Source organism: Gopherus evgoodei, chromosome 6, assembly GCF_007399415.2.
Source record: "Gopherus evgoodei ecotype Sinaloan lineage chromosome 6, rGopEvg1_v1.p, whole genome shotgun sequence".
NCBI classification, from domain to species: domain Eukaryota; kingdom Metazoa; phylum Chordata; order Testudines; family Testudinidae; genus Gopherus; species Gopherus evgoodei.
Window position 1 is genome coordinate 10869011 of NC_044327.1, and position 18081 is coordinate 10887091.

The following is an 18081-nucleotide window of genomic DNA, read 5'->3' on the forward strand; positions in this document are numbered from 1 at the left end:
TACATTTAACTTCACAATTCCATTTGTCAAAAGCTTCATTCCTGGATTTACATGTGATATTTGAATGCTGGAAGAACAGCACAAACGATTGCAGCGTTAGCAAGAAATGTATAAATATATAAATTGTGACGTCCATATTTCCTGGACGTTAGTAACATTCACCATTAGCATAAATTTCACACGCAAGCACCAATAAATCGAATAAGACGCTAAAGCTCTAAAGATCATAACATTTGCAGACCATCAGGAGGTGAGTAGACTCTCAAATAGGCATCCACCCAACAATACATGCAGAGTAGGGGTTAAAAAAGAAGCTATCCATGTAGGAGACTGGGAGTTAGCCTACACAAACTGAGATTCATACATGTCCTTTTGGGCATGTCAGAGAAGACGCCACAGGTAGATGAAACAGTCAGAGGTGGGGGATTGGGTGGGGAGAGGTAACAGAACAAAGTGAGTTTATATCAGTCAGTAACTTTCATGGGAGCAGGGACGGGACCTAAGTGAATGATGCTATGTTGTGTGTTCGTGCTTTGGCTAGTCCTTCCCTGATAGACATCCCACACCTCTGTAAGTTTTGGGGGAGGTGACGAGCTGTCAGAATATCAGGGCCCTCAGATTTACTGTGCAGCAGTTATTATTTATTGTTTACTGGAGCAGCACCACGGTGCTCTGGGCATAGACCAGAACCCCATTGTGCCAGGGGCCAGACAAACAGTGTGACAGCGGTAACAATAACCTGCAATTTCCTGGACAAACCGTACTGAACTGAGTCTAATGCCTTTGGGATCCATTGTGTTGAGAATGCAATCGTTCCTGCATTGTTGTAAGATTGTATATAACTTTGGGTATGCTAATAGAATCCCTCAGCCCTTTGAAGCCACCCCCTGGAAAGGCTTGCAAACCTTGTTGACATCCTTTCATCTATGAGAGATGGTGGGAAATTTGTATCATCTGCAAACTTTGCCACCTCACTGTTAACCCTCTTTTCGATCATTTATGAATATGTTGAACAACACAGGTTCCAGTACAGGTATTTGGGGGACTCCACTATTTACCTCTCTTCACTGTGAAAACCCACCATTTATTTTGTTTGACCCTTTATTAACCAGTTACTGATCCATGAGAGAACCTTCTCTCTTCTCCCATGACTGGTTACTGTGTTTAAAAACCTTTAAGCAAGTGAGAGACCTTGTCAAAGGCTTTCTGAATGTCCAGGTACGCTCTATCCAGTGGATCACCCATGTCTCCATGCTTGTTGACACCCTCAAAGAATTCTAGTAGTTTATTGAGGCGTGATTTCCCTTTACAAAAGCTATGTTGACTCTTCCCCCAGCATATCGTTTTAGCTATATGTCTGATCATTTTTTTCTTTCCTGTAGTTTCAACCAATTTCCCTGGTACTGAAGTTAGGGTTACAGGCCCATAATTGCCAGGATAGCCTCTAGAATCTTTTTCAAAAATCAGCATTACATTATCTGGCACTGGAGTTTGATTCAAGTAATAGGTTACATTCCACGTTAGTAGTTCTGCAATTTCACATTTAAGTTCCTTCAGAACTCTTGGGGAAATACCTTCTGGTCCTGGTGACTTATTTCTGTTTAATTTATCTGTTTGTTCCAAAATCTTCTCTACTGACACCTCAACCTGAGACAGTCCCTTATATTTATCACCTAAAAAGAATGGATCAGGTGTGGGGATTTCCCTCACATCCTCTGCAGTGACGACCAATGCAAAGAATTAATTTAGTTTCTCTGCAATGGCCTTGTCTTCCTTCAGTGCTCCCGTATCACATTGATTATCTAGTGGCCCCTCTGACTGTAGGGCAGGCTTCGTGCTTCTGATACACTTACAAAAACTAACAGCATTTTTTTTTGTCCTTAGCTAATTGCTTTTCAAATTCTTTCTTGCCCGGCTTCATTATACTTTTATACTTGACTTGCCAGGATTTATGCTCCTTTCTATTTTGCTCACTAGGATTTGACTTCCAATTTTTAAAGATGCCTTTTTGCCTGTAACTACCTTTTTTACCTTTTTGTTTAGTCATGGTGGCATTTTTGGTCCTCTTATTGGTTTTTTTTATTTGGGGGTATACATTTAGTTTGAGCCTCTATTATGGTGTTTTAAAATACTCTCCATACAGTTTGCAGGCATTTCACCCTCATGACTGTTCCTTTTAATTTCTGTTTAACTAGCTTCCTCTTTTTTGTGGTGTTCTCTTTTCTGAAGTTAAATGCTATTGGCATTTTTCCCTCTACAAGGATGTTAAATTTAATTACATTATGGTCGCTATTACCAAGCTGTTCAGCTATGTGCATATCTTGGACCTGATCCTGTGCTTCATTTAGGACTAATTCAAGAATGGCCTCTCTGCTTATAGTTCCAGGATAAGCTGCTCCGTAAAGCAGTCATTTTATGGTGACTATTTTATGTCTGCATCCCTTCCTGATGTGACATGTTCCCAGTTAAGATGAGGTTAGTTGAAATCCCCCATTAGGTTTGTATTTTCCGCCTTTGTAGCCTCTCTAATCTCCCTGAGCATTTCACAATCACCATCACCATCCTGGTCAGGTGATTAGCAGTATATTCCTCCTGCTATACTCTGATTGTTTAAGCATGGAATTTCTATCCACAGAGATTCTGTGGTACAGTTTGATTCATTTAAGGTTTCTGTGTTACTTGACTCTCTGCTTTCTTTCACTTGAAATGCCACTCGCCCACCAGCACACCCTAGTCTGTTATTCTTATATATTTTGTACTCTGTGAGCACTCTGTCCCACTGATTATCCACATTCCACAATGCCTATTATATCAATATCCTCATGTAATGCAGGGCCATCTAGTTTACCCAACCTAGTATTTAAACTCCTAGCATTTGTATATAATTCTCTGTCTTTCTGCCCCTCCCTGCCTCCTCTCTTCCCCTCTTTTTCTTTTCTCTTCCTTCCTAGTCCAAAGAACAACTTTTTATTCTTTTTTTAAAAATCATTGTTCTTGGATGAATTGCCCTTTTTAAAGTGACCCTATTTTTGAGTTGGAAAAACTGCTTTGTGTAATTTTTGTTTTTATGGATTTGTACAATTTTTTTTTATACACATAACTGTAGTAGCGTAACTTAGGTCGATTCAGTGTAGATAAAACCTCAGAATCAGGGGCTTCAGCCCCAGTCCTGCTGCACGTTAAATCAATTACCAGTCTCTCTCTGCATTCAGTGACAGCGGGAAAGGTTCTGAAGTGGGAGCGGAGAGTGAAGTGGGAATGGGTCAATGAATAAAGACAAAGGGTAACTTCTTCAAATGCCTCTAATCCTAAAAGCCACAAACAGGGTTCTCTGGGGGTGAATTTCAGGACAAAACTGAGCCCTAAAGTTTCATCCCAAAATCAAGACGAGTTTATACAGTAGCATAAACAAAAGGCCTTCAGTGCAGAGGAACCTCCACGGTTTGGGAAAGGGAAAGGTCTCTGCTTCCATATACATGGAGTTCTAGGCACCAGGTCTGCATCTAGGGTGACCAGGTGTCCTGATTTTATAGGGACTGTCCTAATATTTGGGTTTTTTCTTATATAGGCGCCTATTACTCCCCCACCCCCCCGTCCAGATTTTTCACACTTGCTGTCTGGTCACCCTAGCTGCATCGGCCAGTAGATCTGGGATTATAGGGATCTATTAGCAACAAGACTGAGACCCCTTTTCCAGCCCAGGGTCTGAAGTACGGGGCAAGTAGCCATGGGCGGTGGGTAATGGAGGCTGAGAGAGACTAAACCTCCCCAAACCTCTGCTAATGCTCCCTGCTGGATCCCCAGGCCAGGCTGTGGTGACGCTCAGAGCTCCTCTGGTGGCCCAGGCTTGGGGCTCAGCCTTGGCTGGCTAGCTGGGGACTGGGGCTTCTCCGGACTGCTCTGGGCACCGGTGGGTCAGCCTGGCTCTGGGCTGCTCTGGGCATCAGTCAGGGTTCAAGGCTGCACCAGTGGGCCAGGAGGTGGAAGGGGCAGAGTGGAGTTAGAGCCTCATGTAGAAGAGGCGGGGCAGAAGGCTAGCCTCCCTGAACAGGGGAGTGCACGCATGGCCATGCGGATAGGGGTTGCGGTGTTGACAAGAACCCTGCCTGCGGCTGCACGTATGACATCCATCCCCCCTCAAACTTCATGTAACTACCCAACACACACCACAATGTAGTCAATTTCACACTGAATTCGTAAATGGAAATGCTCTATGTATGGATATTTTAGCATAATTATCAGCACGGAAAGTGGTTTCCTTGGTCTTATTGTAATAAGGAATTTTACTTTGCACTGTGTCACTTAGTTGAACAAACTGCTGCTCACTTCTTCATAACTACCCAGATTTAGGAAGCCTAGGGAAAAAGATATGAGGGTGCTGTCATTTAATTCAAGTTGTATGGAGGCGATACAGACACAGAGATGAGAGGTCTGTGGATTTGCCCATTATTTGTGAATAGCAGCGCTAAGACACTCCGGGATGCTTGACATTATGATATCAGGAAATGGTTCAGTCAGCTTGGGGGAAAATAAGGTAATTCCAAATATGTCATTTAATGACAGTGCTGTGTTATTCTAATGCCATATTTGGCCTTTTTTTCAGGTTTTACATGACATTAAAGTTGCAACCTTCTTTGCATAACATCTATGTATTCTACATAGAATTCAGAAGCAGTATACTATGCATATGAAGAGAAGCATTTTTTCCTCTTAACCCACTAAAAGTTCTTTCTTCTTCATTATATAGCTGCTAAAAATAGCCAGAAATTTGTGGGAAGATTTCATATGTGGAAGTCAAAAGTAACCGTTTACATTAGGATAATGATCACGGCAGTCTTTTGACGAGGAGGCACATTTTCTAAAATGCTTGGGGCCCACATTCTCAAAGGTATTTTAGTGCCTAACTCCCATGGAAATTAATAGGAGTTAGGGGCAAGTACCTTTGAGAATCTGGGCCCAAATGATTTAGGAGCCCAAGACTCATTGAAAATCCATGGGACCAAATTTTCCAAGGTATATAGGCACCTAGTGGGATTTTCGAAAGCTCCTAAAGCAGGTTAGGGGCCTACCTGCGTTGCTTGTCTATATAGCAAAAATTACAATAAAATCATGGGAGCTGCCCCACTGGAGTGGGGAGAAGGATGTTCCATCTGGAAATGGGATCAGAGCATTTGTGTGATTGGAACTGGGCTGTAGAAAGCCACCAAGAGGCTGCCAGTGGCGCCAAACCCAAATGTTCAAAATCATGAGTCGGGCTCACCACAAATCATGAGATCGGCTTTAAAATCATGAGATGATGTAAAAACAATAGATGTGGTGCTCTTTTATTTGCCTTCTGCTTTTTGAGACTTCAGGTTGCACCGGGGTCACATTTTGAAGCTTTGTCCACGGCTGCGAGGGCTCGAAACTTACGTTTTCTGTAAGAATGAAGCCTGAAATCATCACACATCCACCTGACTCCAGGAGCTGGGGCTTTAAGGAAAACAATCATTATCGTGAGGATCATGACAAAATCAGGAGTTGGCAACACTGCTGAACTGATGCTCCTTTGGCTAAAAGGGGACAGGAATGAGCCATGTGCAATGAACAGTGGGAGAGGATTGAATTGAGGGCTTGATTGCACAATGAAATTGACCGGCACAGCTATTCTGGAATAACTATCCACTCTAACTATTCCAGAATACTCTATTCCAAAATTAGAGTAACTTTTTGTGACTATCTTTAAAAGATGAAGCTTGGAGACATTCTTAAAAGGACAGCCTGTTAAGGGAGCTCTCCCAGTGGAGAGAGTTCTCCACACCCTCCCACGAGACTCCTGGTGTTTACTGGTTCCTGTTGGACAAGAAACACTCTGAATTGTCGTAGGACTTAGGAGTCCCTGTCATGGACCAAGGACGCTTGAGGATGTCCTCTCAATACTTTGGCATTTCTGTTTCCTGAAACAGTTTGAAGCAGAAGGTACAGAGGCAATGCAAAAATGACATTTTAAGGGGAAAGTTCACCGAACTCTTCCAGACATATATACATAAACCAGATCTAGTTCTGGGTAAAGGCTTAGATTGGTTCTTATTACATTGCAATGTTTCTTCTTTCATTTTTTGCTTAGAAGTCTCTTAAAGGCAATTCTTGGTTGAAGGTTAGTAAATAGCTTAATCTGCTATCTCCTGTGAATTCAGATAACTATGAATCGCACAAATGGGTTGATTTTTAAATTGGATTTTGTTTAAGAGCTCTAGTTGCCATAGACATTATTACATCAATGAAAATCAGGTCACTTTGCCTCAGTTTTCACCTCTATACAATGCTGATAGTAATACTGAGTTCCTTTGTAAAATGCTTTGAGAGCTACTGAAGAAAAATGCTTTATACAGTTGAACCTCACAGTTACAAACACCAGTTGCAAACTGACCAGTCAACCACACACCTCATTTGGAACCGGAAGTGCGCAATCAGGCAGCAGCAAAGACCAAAAAAAAAAGAGCAAATGCAAGACAGTACTGTGTTAAACATAAACTACTAAAAAAAGGGAAAGTAGCATTTTTCTTCTGAATAGTAAAGCTTCAAAGCTGTATTAAGCCAACGTTCAGTTGTAAACTTTTGAAAGAACAATCATAACGTATTGTTCAGAGTTACGAACAACCTCCTTTCCCGAGGTGTTCGTAAGGCTGAGGTTCTACTGTAGAGCTAGGGAGTATTATTCTAGTATTTAATTGCCTAAATTATGGGAACAAAGAGCCCAACTTTAGGCACTCTACATGAAAATCTTGGCTTCTACATATAATAGTAGTGGAAATTCATTCATTGTCTTTGGAGATTTCTAAGAGTATTCCACTGAGCTGCATTTTTGCCAGGACCTTTTTGCCATGTCAGCAGAGATGGTCACAAGTGCCAAATCAGAGGGCAACGAGGGAACACCAAAGCAAATCGAGGTCCATCAGTCACAAATCCATATGAAACAGAGGTATAGTCACTTTGGAACAGGCAGTGGCCTACAGAATCTTCTGGAATATCTGCATCCATTTTGACCTTTCAGTATCCAAAACTGAACAAAAAAAAAATCAAAGTGATGACAAGACATATCTATCGCATCTCAGCCATCATTACAGTTGAAAGATCGACCCTGAAGCAGGTGGACTGCCTCAATTATGATGGATGAGAACTGTGACAGCTCTCAAGAGATCTGCAAGAAGCTGGCAAGTGCTCACTGAGCTATGACTTCAGTGGTAGAGATTTGACAAGATCAGAGCACTTTATGAATCTACAAAGTTTAGATTTCTATGGGCGTTAATTTGCCCTGGGATTGTCTGTGCGAGATATATAGTGAAGAGCAAGCAATAGCATTGGGTGGAGTGAAATCGTTTCTAAATGTGTGCCTGCTTCATGGATCACAGAAAGAAATGGAAAGCAGGACTACGTGGCCAGCAAGGGCTCACAGCTGTCTCCCAAAGATAGTCTTCTGTCTTTGAGGCACTCGCCATCTCGGCTAACACGCTGGGACGTGAACCATGTATCTCCCAAGCAAAACACGAGTTACTACAGCACAAGCTAAACCACTATAGCCTGCAACTCATATCCTCCATGGACTGGGACAGAGGAGAACCTGTAACATGCTCCCCAGTGGGTTACGCCCATCCTGTTGACTCAGCAAATAATTTCACAACCACTAAATCTGAGTCTATCCTGTCAGTGGTTGGTGGGTGCTTTTATCTACAAGCCAGCTGATGTCTAGAGTTAGCAGATGGTCATTACAGTTCTTTATAGATGTAGCTGTAGGTGATCATGGTATGGTTGCTGAGCTGCAACTGGTAGTTTTTCAAGAGGACTGGAGGAGAATATGACACCACACCATGATGCCACCACTAGAAATGTCCATTAACACAACAACGTTCCTATCCATTATTTTTTTGCTTCTACATATTGGAAAAGATAAAAAGAAGGCTCTGCTCCATTACCTTGTGGATGAATCTGGCCCAGGGACGATCATCCCATGACAAGCAAATGCATTGAAGACCAAGGAACTGCCATAGAAATAACATTTGCTCTATAAATTGCCTCTCAATGAAACCCAATAGATTAAAATGACCTGTGAGAATGTCTCTGAAGTTTAGGAAAAGGTATATAAATGCATGCCTCCACTGGGGAGTCAGTTTATATGTTCTTTCACTTGTTCTTTCGGTTTGGATTGTTGCTTGGAGAACTATGTTGGATGTTGATACACCAAGACATATAGAGAAGAATATAAATACAGGGCTCTGTGAGTACTCTGCAATCAAACCACAGAAATCTTAATAAACCTCAGGTTTGCTAAGGCCTTGGTCCTGCAGACTTTTTGGCACATGAGTAATCCCCTTGATTTTCATAATGGACAAATTATGAGGCACAGGGAGATATGAACCTCTGCATATCTTCCAATTGCTTCCTCCAGTTGACGAGCATCACCTCAGACTTATCTGGTTGCATTTCAGCCACAATCTCCCCCAGACACTGGGCTAAGTATTCAACAGATAGCTGGATCAGGTAAAATGGAGACACAGAGCTGGATGTTCTCTGCATATTGAAAACATTGCAGCTTATGACTCATTTCCAGTGGTCCTGCTAGTGATCCCACATGCATGCTGGGCAGGAACGGAGACAAGATGGAAACCTGTAGAACTCCACACCACAGTGCCCTGAGGGAGAAGACACAATCTTCCCATTGGCAATGGACCCGTAGGCAACAATGGAACCATGCAAGAGCTGCACCATCCACTGCCAACCCCAGGTGAATCAACGATACCTCATGGTCAGCAGTACCGAGGTTTGCCGATAGATATCACAATATCAGCATGGACACTTGAGGGGGCATTTTTCAAAAGTGCTCCCATTTTGAAAGTGCTACCGTCGCTCTTCATCTATCTCCCATGCATATTGCAGATTGGAGGTGGTGGTGGTGATGTGAAACATACATCCCCGTAGAATGTTGCAAAGTATTGCAGATGTCACATGACCACGGTGTGTACTCTAATAATACTGTGGTAGCCCTGCAATTAAAATTAAAATAAAAAAGTCACATTTATTCCTAATTTTTGAATATCTGCAAATATACGTACTTAGCTCTATTCTCTTTCCCCAGAACTGACAACCTCTCACTTACTGCTCCTGTAAGCAAATATTTTCTACTGTCAACAATTCTGTCTATCTTAAAAAAACAAACAAACCACTAAACATGTGCAAAAAATGTTAAATGTATCAAATATTATCCCACAGAAACTGTAGAACAGCATCTGCAATAAAGGTCAAGTTATCTGGCCTGACTAGGGGCAATGGAGACTCCTGGATGAAATGAAACCAGTCTGCTGTGTGGGTCCAGAGCTGTATTCTGAGGAGCTCCATTCACACCACCTTGATCAAGGGCAGGCTAGGTGCATGGGTGTTGGATCTATAGCTATGGCAATCCAATGGTCAAACCATCCCTCTCCCATATGAGGCACGCACAGGTTGCACCAGCAGCCATAAAGCAACTTCCCTGAGGATTCTGACCCTCTCTGGCCATGATTTAACGCCAAAGTATCTGGTCCTGGCAGTGTTATCAACTCTCATGATTTGGTCATAGAATCATAGGACTGGAAGTAGGGTGATCAGATGTCCCGATTTTATAGGGCAGTCCTGATTTTTGGGTCTTTTTCGTATATTGGCTCCTATTACCTCCCATCCTCTCTCCTGATTTTTTACATTTGCTGGCTGGTCATCCTAACTGGAAGGGACCTCGAGAGGTCATCTAGTTCAGTCCCCTGCACTCATGGCAGGGCTAAGTGGTAGGATGTTGTGAGTCTCATGATGATTATTTTTTGACTTAAAGCCCCAGTTCCTGAAGCCAAGTGGGTATGTGATGATTTCAGGCTTCATTCTTAAAGAAAAAGCACGTTTCAAGCCCTCATGGCTGTGGAGAAAGCTTCAAAAAGTGACCCCAGTGCATCCTAAAAGCTTAAAAAGCAGAAGGCAAAGAAAAACACCAAATCTATTGTTATTGCATCATCTCATGATTTTTGGTGAGCCTGACTCATGATTTTTGAAGATTTGGGGGTGGCAATACTGTGAATGTTTGAACCATTCAGCTGGTTTAAACTGTATTTCCAGAAATTATTTTAAGTAAAACTGGAAAAATATTCTCCATTAATAACCTGAATCTAGTCTGGCCCTACTACATTTTATTAAAGTCTTTGACATTATATGAGACAAATCCAATTTCACATTCGCTGTTTATAAAAAGTTAATAGTAGTTTATTGAAACTAGCATGATGCTGAGGAGTTAAATATTCAGGGTTTTGAATGGCCTGTAAATGATTCTCAAAATTATTTACAGGACTAGCAACCTGGAGGGCTCAAAAAGAACCATGTCCCATATTTTAAAATCAATCTGAATGTAGTGACACGTTTTCTACTGTACTGGAGTAAAATAGTCTGTGGATAATTCTTGGCTTGGTCTGGCTTGTAAAACACCTGTGTAGAGGCAGAAAAGAGTGTAAATGTCTGGCATAGAACACGGGAACAATCAAGCAGAAGACATCTCTTACAGTGTCAATGCACTTAGTTATAATGAATAATTGGTCCTAAAACGAACAGAACCTTTGCTGAAATGTTACATGCTTCAGAATCTCATTCAGGGTTAGTGGCTGGATCATACAATGGTTGGAACTATTCTGTAAAGTGTTGAAGCTTTGAAGGCATTTCACATCATTCTGAATGTGTATTCCCAGGGTAATATTCTGTTTTGAGAATCTGCAAAGCATTCGGGGTGTCGAGGAACTGGGACATGGGAGTTCCATGAAAGATCTCTTCTTAATTCCTAGGACTAAAAGGTTCACATTATGGACATTACAGGAGAGGGTTGATTGATGATAAACCCTAACATTTAAATGGGAAATTTAAAATATAAATTTAACTTTTAAAAGATATGAAAACTTTTAAATATAGCTAAGTGTGAAATATCACCTGGCCACTCCAAAAGGGGCTTTCACTTTTAGTTGCATTTATTCAGAAGTATGTTTCTGGAAAAATACCCAATGTATAAATACTGTGGTATCACTATTCCTGCTGCCACACTATACTACAACTTGTATCTGCACTGCTACGAGTAGTAGATCTTGGTATTATTAGTGAGATGTTGGAAGAGCCCGATTCTGTGGCCAGTCAGGTCAATGTATGATTTGCTAGTGACTTAAATGAGAGAGAATTCAAGCCCCAAGTATGTGGTTCTACACTAATCCTTGAATTAGGCCCTGGATCCCATATTTGGTCATAAAATGTACACGAGAATGAAACTTGAATAATCAATGCAGGATCAAGGCATATCTTTTTCTTACTAATATTGTTCTTTTATATTGATTTAGTTTTCCTTAAACCATACAAATGTTAAACAAGTGTGAAATGTGACTTTGCTTTGACATGTAGAGGCACTAAGATGCACGCATCAACTGATGTCAACAGGAGGTTGAACGTGCATGTCTGAGGGCTGCTTTGGCTAGGGTCATCATATGTCCAGGTTTTCCCAGATATGACCTATTTCTTTGGTTCCCCCATCTCCCTGAGAGTGGATTTTTCAAATAAGAGGAAATGCTCGGGATTTTTGGGAGCAGACCTTTCAGCTCAGAAAGAGCCATCTCTGTGCCCCCTCCCCCCTCTGCTGCATCCAGTGGGGTTGCCAAGTTTGGTTGGACAAATTCCTGGATATTTCATCCATATCACAAGACATAATCTTTAATTCCTGGACTCTCCAGGCCAATCCTGGAGGGTTGGCAACCCTAGAATCCATAGCTGCTGGATCCTGCCCACCCCAGCCTGCCAGGTAAGTGGAGCTGCCAAGTGCCCCTTGGCTGAGCCACCTGCACCATTGTGGGCCTCAGAGCCTGGCCAGGAGGAGTGACAGGGCCAGGCCCAGGCCCTGGTTCCTGTCATGGAGAGGGCGAGAGCCCTGCAGGGAGGCACTGACTGACGGGCTGGCGCTGTGTCCCGGCCCTGCAACAGCAACCCTGCCATTGTGACAAGGAGCACAACACTGCCCCCCCACCTTCAGTGTGAGGCTGCAGGTACCCCCTCAGACCCCCCAACAGTACCCCTCCCACATCCCCCAAATACCCCCTCCCAGTACATAGACACCTCTTTTGCATTTTCTGAATACCCCCTCCCAGTGTGCACACACTCCCTCCAGCACCCCCCAACTGTATCCCACCCTCACCCCCAGCTCCTTCTCCATCTGTCAGTGTGCTCTATTTGGGAACATGAAATATGATAACCCTATCTTTGGCCCAGTATCATCCAACCCCTTTTACAATGTTCCAATTGTAGATATTTGATCTGATCTCAGTTACGCTAATAGATATGAGGCTTGACTCTGGTTGGAAAGACTCTCGTTAATTTCAGTGACATGAGATCAGGCTCAGGGGCACAAATAAATGCAGACCAATGTAATGCTTTTCTCATACCCGATCACTCCTCCTTCCACACAAATCTCCTTAATGGGCTTCAATGGCCTGGGGCTTTCTTCATCCTTGTTACCTCTAACACTCTCTTGATCCTCTGAAAGAAAGGACAACAAAGGAGACTAACAAATTTATTTGGGCATAAGCTTTTCATGAGCTACAGCCCACTTCATCAGGTGCATGGAGTGGAACATACAGTAGGGAGGTATAAATACACAGCATATGAAAAGATGGGAGTTGCTTTACCAAGTGGGGGGGTCAGTGCTAAAGATCCAGTTCAATTAAGGTGGAAGTGGGCTATTCTCAACAGTTGACAAGAAGGGTGTCATAACCTATTCCCAGATTTGGACCTTAGCGTCCAAAATATGGGGGTTTGCATGAAAACCTCCAAGCTTAGATACCAGCTTGGACCTGGTAAAGCTGCCACCACCCAAAAAATTAGAGTATTTTGGGGCACTCTGGTCCCCCCAAAAACCTTCCCTGGGGACCCCAAGACCCAAATTCCTTGAGTCTCACAACAAAGGGGAATAAACCATTTCCCTTCCCTTCTCCCTTCCAGGTGTTCCCTCCCTGGGTTCCTGAAGAGATACACAGAAGCAAGCTCCGTGAATCTAAACAGAGGGATTCCACCCTCTCTATTTCCAGTCCTGGAAAACACAAGTACTTCCCTCTTCACCCAGAGGGTATGCAAAGTCAGGCTAGTAAATCTAACACACACAGATTTCCCCCTGACTTCTTCCTCTCACCAATTCCCTGGTGAGCTACAGACTCAATTCCCTGGAGTTCCCCACTAAAGAAAAACTCCAACAGGTCTTAAAAAGAAAGCTTTATGTAAAAAGAAAGAAAGATACATAAAAATGGTCTCTCTGTATTAAGGTGACAAATACAGGGTCAATTGGTTAAAAGAAATATGAATAAACAGCCTTATTCAAAAGAACACAATTCAAAACACTCCAGCAACTACACACATGTAAATATAAAAAAACAAACCTATGGTCTTCCTATCTTTGTACTTACAACTTGGAAACAGAAGATTAGAAAGCAGGAGATAGAAAAATCCTTCCCATAGCCGAGAGGAACAGACACAAGACAAGAACAAAGAACTCACACACAAACTTCCCTCCACCCAGATCTGAAAAAGTCTTGTTTCCTGATTGGTCCTCTGGTCAGGTGTTTCAGGTTACTCCTTTCTAGGTGAAAGAGACATTAACCCTTAGCTATCTGTTTATGACAAAGGGGTGGAAATCACTTTTGTAGTGCTAACGAGGCCAATGTAAACAAGGTGGCCCTTTTCAACCAGTTGACAAGAAGGTGCGATTATCGGCAGGGGGAAATTAGTTTTTGTAGTGACTCAGCCACTCCCAGTCTCTATTCAAGCCCAATTTGATGGTGTCCAGTTTGTTAGTCTCTAAATTGCCACAAGGACTCCTCATTGTTTTTGCAGATACAGACTAACACGGCTGCCACTCTGAAACCTGAAAGAAAGGAAGAACTCTTGGTCACCTGGCACAGAAGGCTCTGGGGCACAGGTTCGCATTCTGGGGAACTCCCTCCCTCTTCAAGCCTCAAGCCTTCTGACCTTCATAACCTAGGACAATGCACACCAATTGGCTTGATTTGGGATTAAAAATGGGGAAGGTTTTTAAGAGCTATGTCGAGCTGTGCAGGGGCTGTCATTTTGGCCTGGTATAGGTGCTGGTACTGCTTTCATTTTTCGTACTGCAGCAATGCCCAGTAGTCCCAGTCATGGACCGGGACCCCACTGCGCTAGTCACTGTATTCACTCTGAACACGAAAAAAAAGTGCGTGCTTAGCACCCACTAGCAGCCCCCTGGATCAGCTTCTTCGCCTCCATCTCAGTGCCTCCCGCCTGCCATGGTCAGCTGTTCAGTGGCATGCAGGAGGTGCTGGGGGAAAGAGGGAGGAGCAGGGGCAGAAAGAGGCGGGGGAGGGGGTGGAACGGGGCAGGAAGAGGTGGAGCGGGGTGGAAAGAGGCAGGGCAAGGGTGGCAGCTTGGTGGAAGGGGTGGGGTGAGGGCAGGTGCTGGGGCGGACTGGGGAGTCAGTGCCTCTGAACACAGATGTCTGTCTGGGACAGGAGATAGTAGGTCAACATGCTGCATTACCTTCACATCTTCGATGGGAGGCTCCAGACAACCGAAGAGAGCATGAGACACGATGGGAGTGCTAGGGGGTAAAACAATTCATGCACCACGGTTGATTCGATCACAAGGACCAAGTGCCACAGAAGATTTCTCCCTCCCGCCCGGTGACGGATGAGCTGCATGTGCACGGTGGGGTTTTGTTGGGATCAAGCAGTAATCCCAGCAGATTTAAGAGCTGACAACATAAGACAGATACACCTCGTGGTTCAGCTCAGGCATGCCACTGTCCCCCAGTGGGAAGCATGGATCTGCTGGCTAGGCATGAATGCCCAACGGAGAGCTTATAGGAACAGAACTAGCCATGCAGACAGCATGGTGACTGACAATAGACAGAGACTCGACAGCCTCAGGAAATCCCCATCTCACCCTAGGAAAAGGTCAGAACAGATCGGGCCACTTTTAATGACAGGCACTACATGGTCCCAGTGGCTCACTGCTCCAGTTTGTGGGAGGGGGGCTGTCTTGAGAATGCTCAGGTAACAACCTGGGTCAGAAACCTGAAGGCACATTTTACAAGGAGTGGTATCCCTGCCATGCTGTGCTCAGACAACAGACCACAGTACACTGCAGAAGAATTCAAATGATTTGGCATAAGATGGGAATCTGAGCATAAGACTTCCTCTGGGTACCCACAATGCAATGGAAAGGCAGAGCTGGCAGGAAAGACAGCCAAGGGACTGATGGCAAAGGCAGAACAGACAGGAAGGAGTCCCTACCTGGCAGTGTTGGACTATCACAGTGCATCCTCCTAGGGACTAGATAGGAGCTCAGCACAAAACCTGACTCTGCTTCTCATGGGAGGGCAGTCTGCACTGAAAAGAATGCCAAGCTAGGTGGGCATCCGGCTACAACAGAAGAGCCAAGAACCTGGGGCCACTACACACAGGTGAGCAGGTCTGGGTCTAACTATCAAATAGCCACATACCGCAATGGCAAAAGACAACTGTCCAAGTGGCCCTGGGACACAAGACATCTGAGGCTCAGGACAGTGGTGGAGATGAAGCCAAAGATAACGAACAATATATCCAGACAGACAAGGCCAAGGCCAGACCAGGAAGACTTAGAAAGAGCTTCAGCCATCAGCTAGCCTGATGTAGAAGACTCAGAATTGAGGTATATGAGCAACACAGAGGACTAACAGGATACCACTAAACAGAATGAAGTCAGCCATAGGATGCAAGCAAGCCCCCCACCAAGAGTGATAATACAGCAAGAAGTGGGAGACTGGTTCAAAGACCAGCACACTTGAAGGACCATGGGACCTAACAGGGCACGATGGGCTAGCAGAAAAGGCCACGCCCCTAGGTGAGCTATCTACTAGTAACTTCTGGCCTGAGCAAGTTAGCAAAGATGGGCACAAAAGACAAAAATTGTTGAAAGGAAAGATGTAGCAACCAGAGTAGAACTTGGAGGGAGGAGCACAGGTTGCAGGAAGGAAGAGTTTGGAGGTGGCACCAGGATGCCAGTCTGTGTACACATGGCTAGAATGCTAGCTGCAGTTGAAGCATCCCTGTAAATAGCTTTTAATAAAGAGCCAGTTTAATTTAAAAAACACGGAGTTCTCTGGTGTTCCTGCCCAGCACACAGTTCATGAGACAAAAGGCTCTCGGAGTGGTGAGGACACTGGAGGAAGTTGGCACCTATGTCTGTGTTATACTCTGGCAGGCCTACTCTGCTCAGTGTATCTGCCACCAGTGGTGTCTATCCTGGGCAGTAACTTTGTCCTCACCTCCTAGCCCTGTACTCTAAGGAACGCGTTATAGATGCTTGGGTGCACCCAGCCGTGGTTTCTTCTTAATGGCTTGTGCTCAGACTGCACATCCACCTGGTGCCCAAAGGGAAATGGCTGGAACTGTTCCATTCCAAAGAGCACAGTCAGGAGCTCCTTGTCTATTGGCATACACCCCCTTTCCACGTCTGTCAGGGATCTGCTGGCATATGCTATGGGCTGCTGGCTTTGCATCAGTGCTGGGGATTTGGGGTTTGGGCAGTCCTTTCAGGCTCCCAAGGCCCTCCTCTCCTTCTGCCCAGCTTTCCGGCTGTCTCTCCCTGCTCCTGCAACAAGCTTTCATTTTGCTTGTTCCCATTCTGCAGTCAACAGGGTCCCCCTAGCTCAGAGAGCAGGGCTTCTATCACCTCATCCTTTGTTCACCTTTTATGCTGGGGAATTTCAATTGTTCTAACCTCCTTTCCTGCAGACTACCTGGGAGAAACCAACTTCCTTTAGCCTGGCCAACCTCTTTAGCCTATTCATTGTCCTACCAGGGCACAGTCATTCCATATTAAATGTTCTTGTGATTGTCCTCTCCTGCTTGTGAGATACATTTCCCTGTCAGCAAATGGCTGCTCCAGTGCACACTGAGGGTTAGCATTATACACAGAGTCCATAAAATCAATCAGAATTCATAAGTTGTTCCTGGGCAGATTCCCCAAACAGTGCCTGTATTGTTATTTAAATGAATTCTGAGGCTGCAGTGCTGAGCACATAGAAAACTTTTATATAATTAAATTAAATCAGATGTAACTTCTCCAAGGTATGTTCATTTGCAAATAGGCTGCTGCACATTGGCTGTAGCTTTTATACACTCAAAAATTCAGGTTCTGAAGGAAATGCCAATAAAATGCATTGCTGGATATATTAATGCAATAGCTCCAATGCTTCAACCATTGATTCAAGAATTTATATGACAAGGAAGCCCTAAAATATTTAAATAAAGATAATACACAACAATGGCTCCCTAAGAGGCATAATGAGTTGAGTAAACAATAAAAGTTTACATATATGTGTTTGTGGGAAAATGCTTTTTTCCATGATATGAGCAATTATGGTCTGAGGTAAATAATGCATCTTTTAAAGCTAATATCAGAGCCGGTTGAAATTTTTTCATGGAAGCACTTATAAAGAAAATGGCTTTTCAACCAAAATGAAAGTTTTCTACAAATATTTTCATGTTGGATGACATTTTTTGGTTCCCATCTCTACTTCTCTCTCAAATTTTTCCTTTCTTCCCTCTTTTCTAGCAGAAGAAAAGAAGAAGAGAGAGAGAGAGAGAGAGTTGGACTGGTGAGAACTGAAAACTAGAAGGCTTCACTGAACATTTTGGAATGAAAGGAAAATGTTTCATTTAGTTTGAAAATATTCACTGAAATCGAAAATGTTTTGCTGAAAATACAGAGCACTCTTTGGCCAGCAGTAGCTAACATATCATTAACAACACTCTGTGGCAAACATCTAAAAATGCCGGAAATCTCAGATTTTATTCTGCACTCATCTGGATCTCCACAGCTGAAATTCAACCTCTGCAGAGAATCAGCACAAACCCTACACATAGGGTTGCCATATTTCAGGTTTCCAAAAAGAGGACACTGCCAGGGGATGCGGGGGCTGGAAGCTGGAGGTGGGGTACAGTTGGAAATGCTGGAATGGTTATCTGTGGTGGGGGTAGTGTCGCTCCCTGG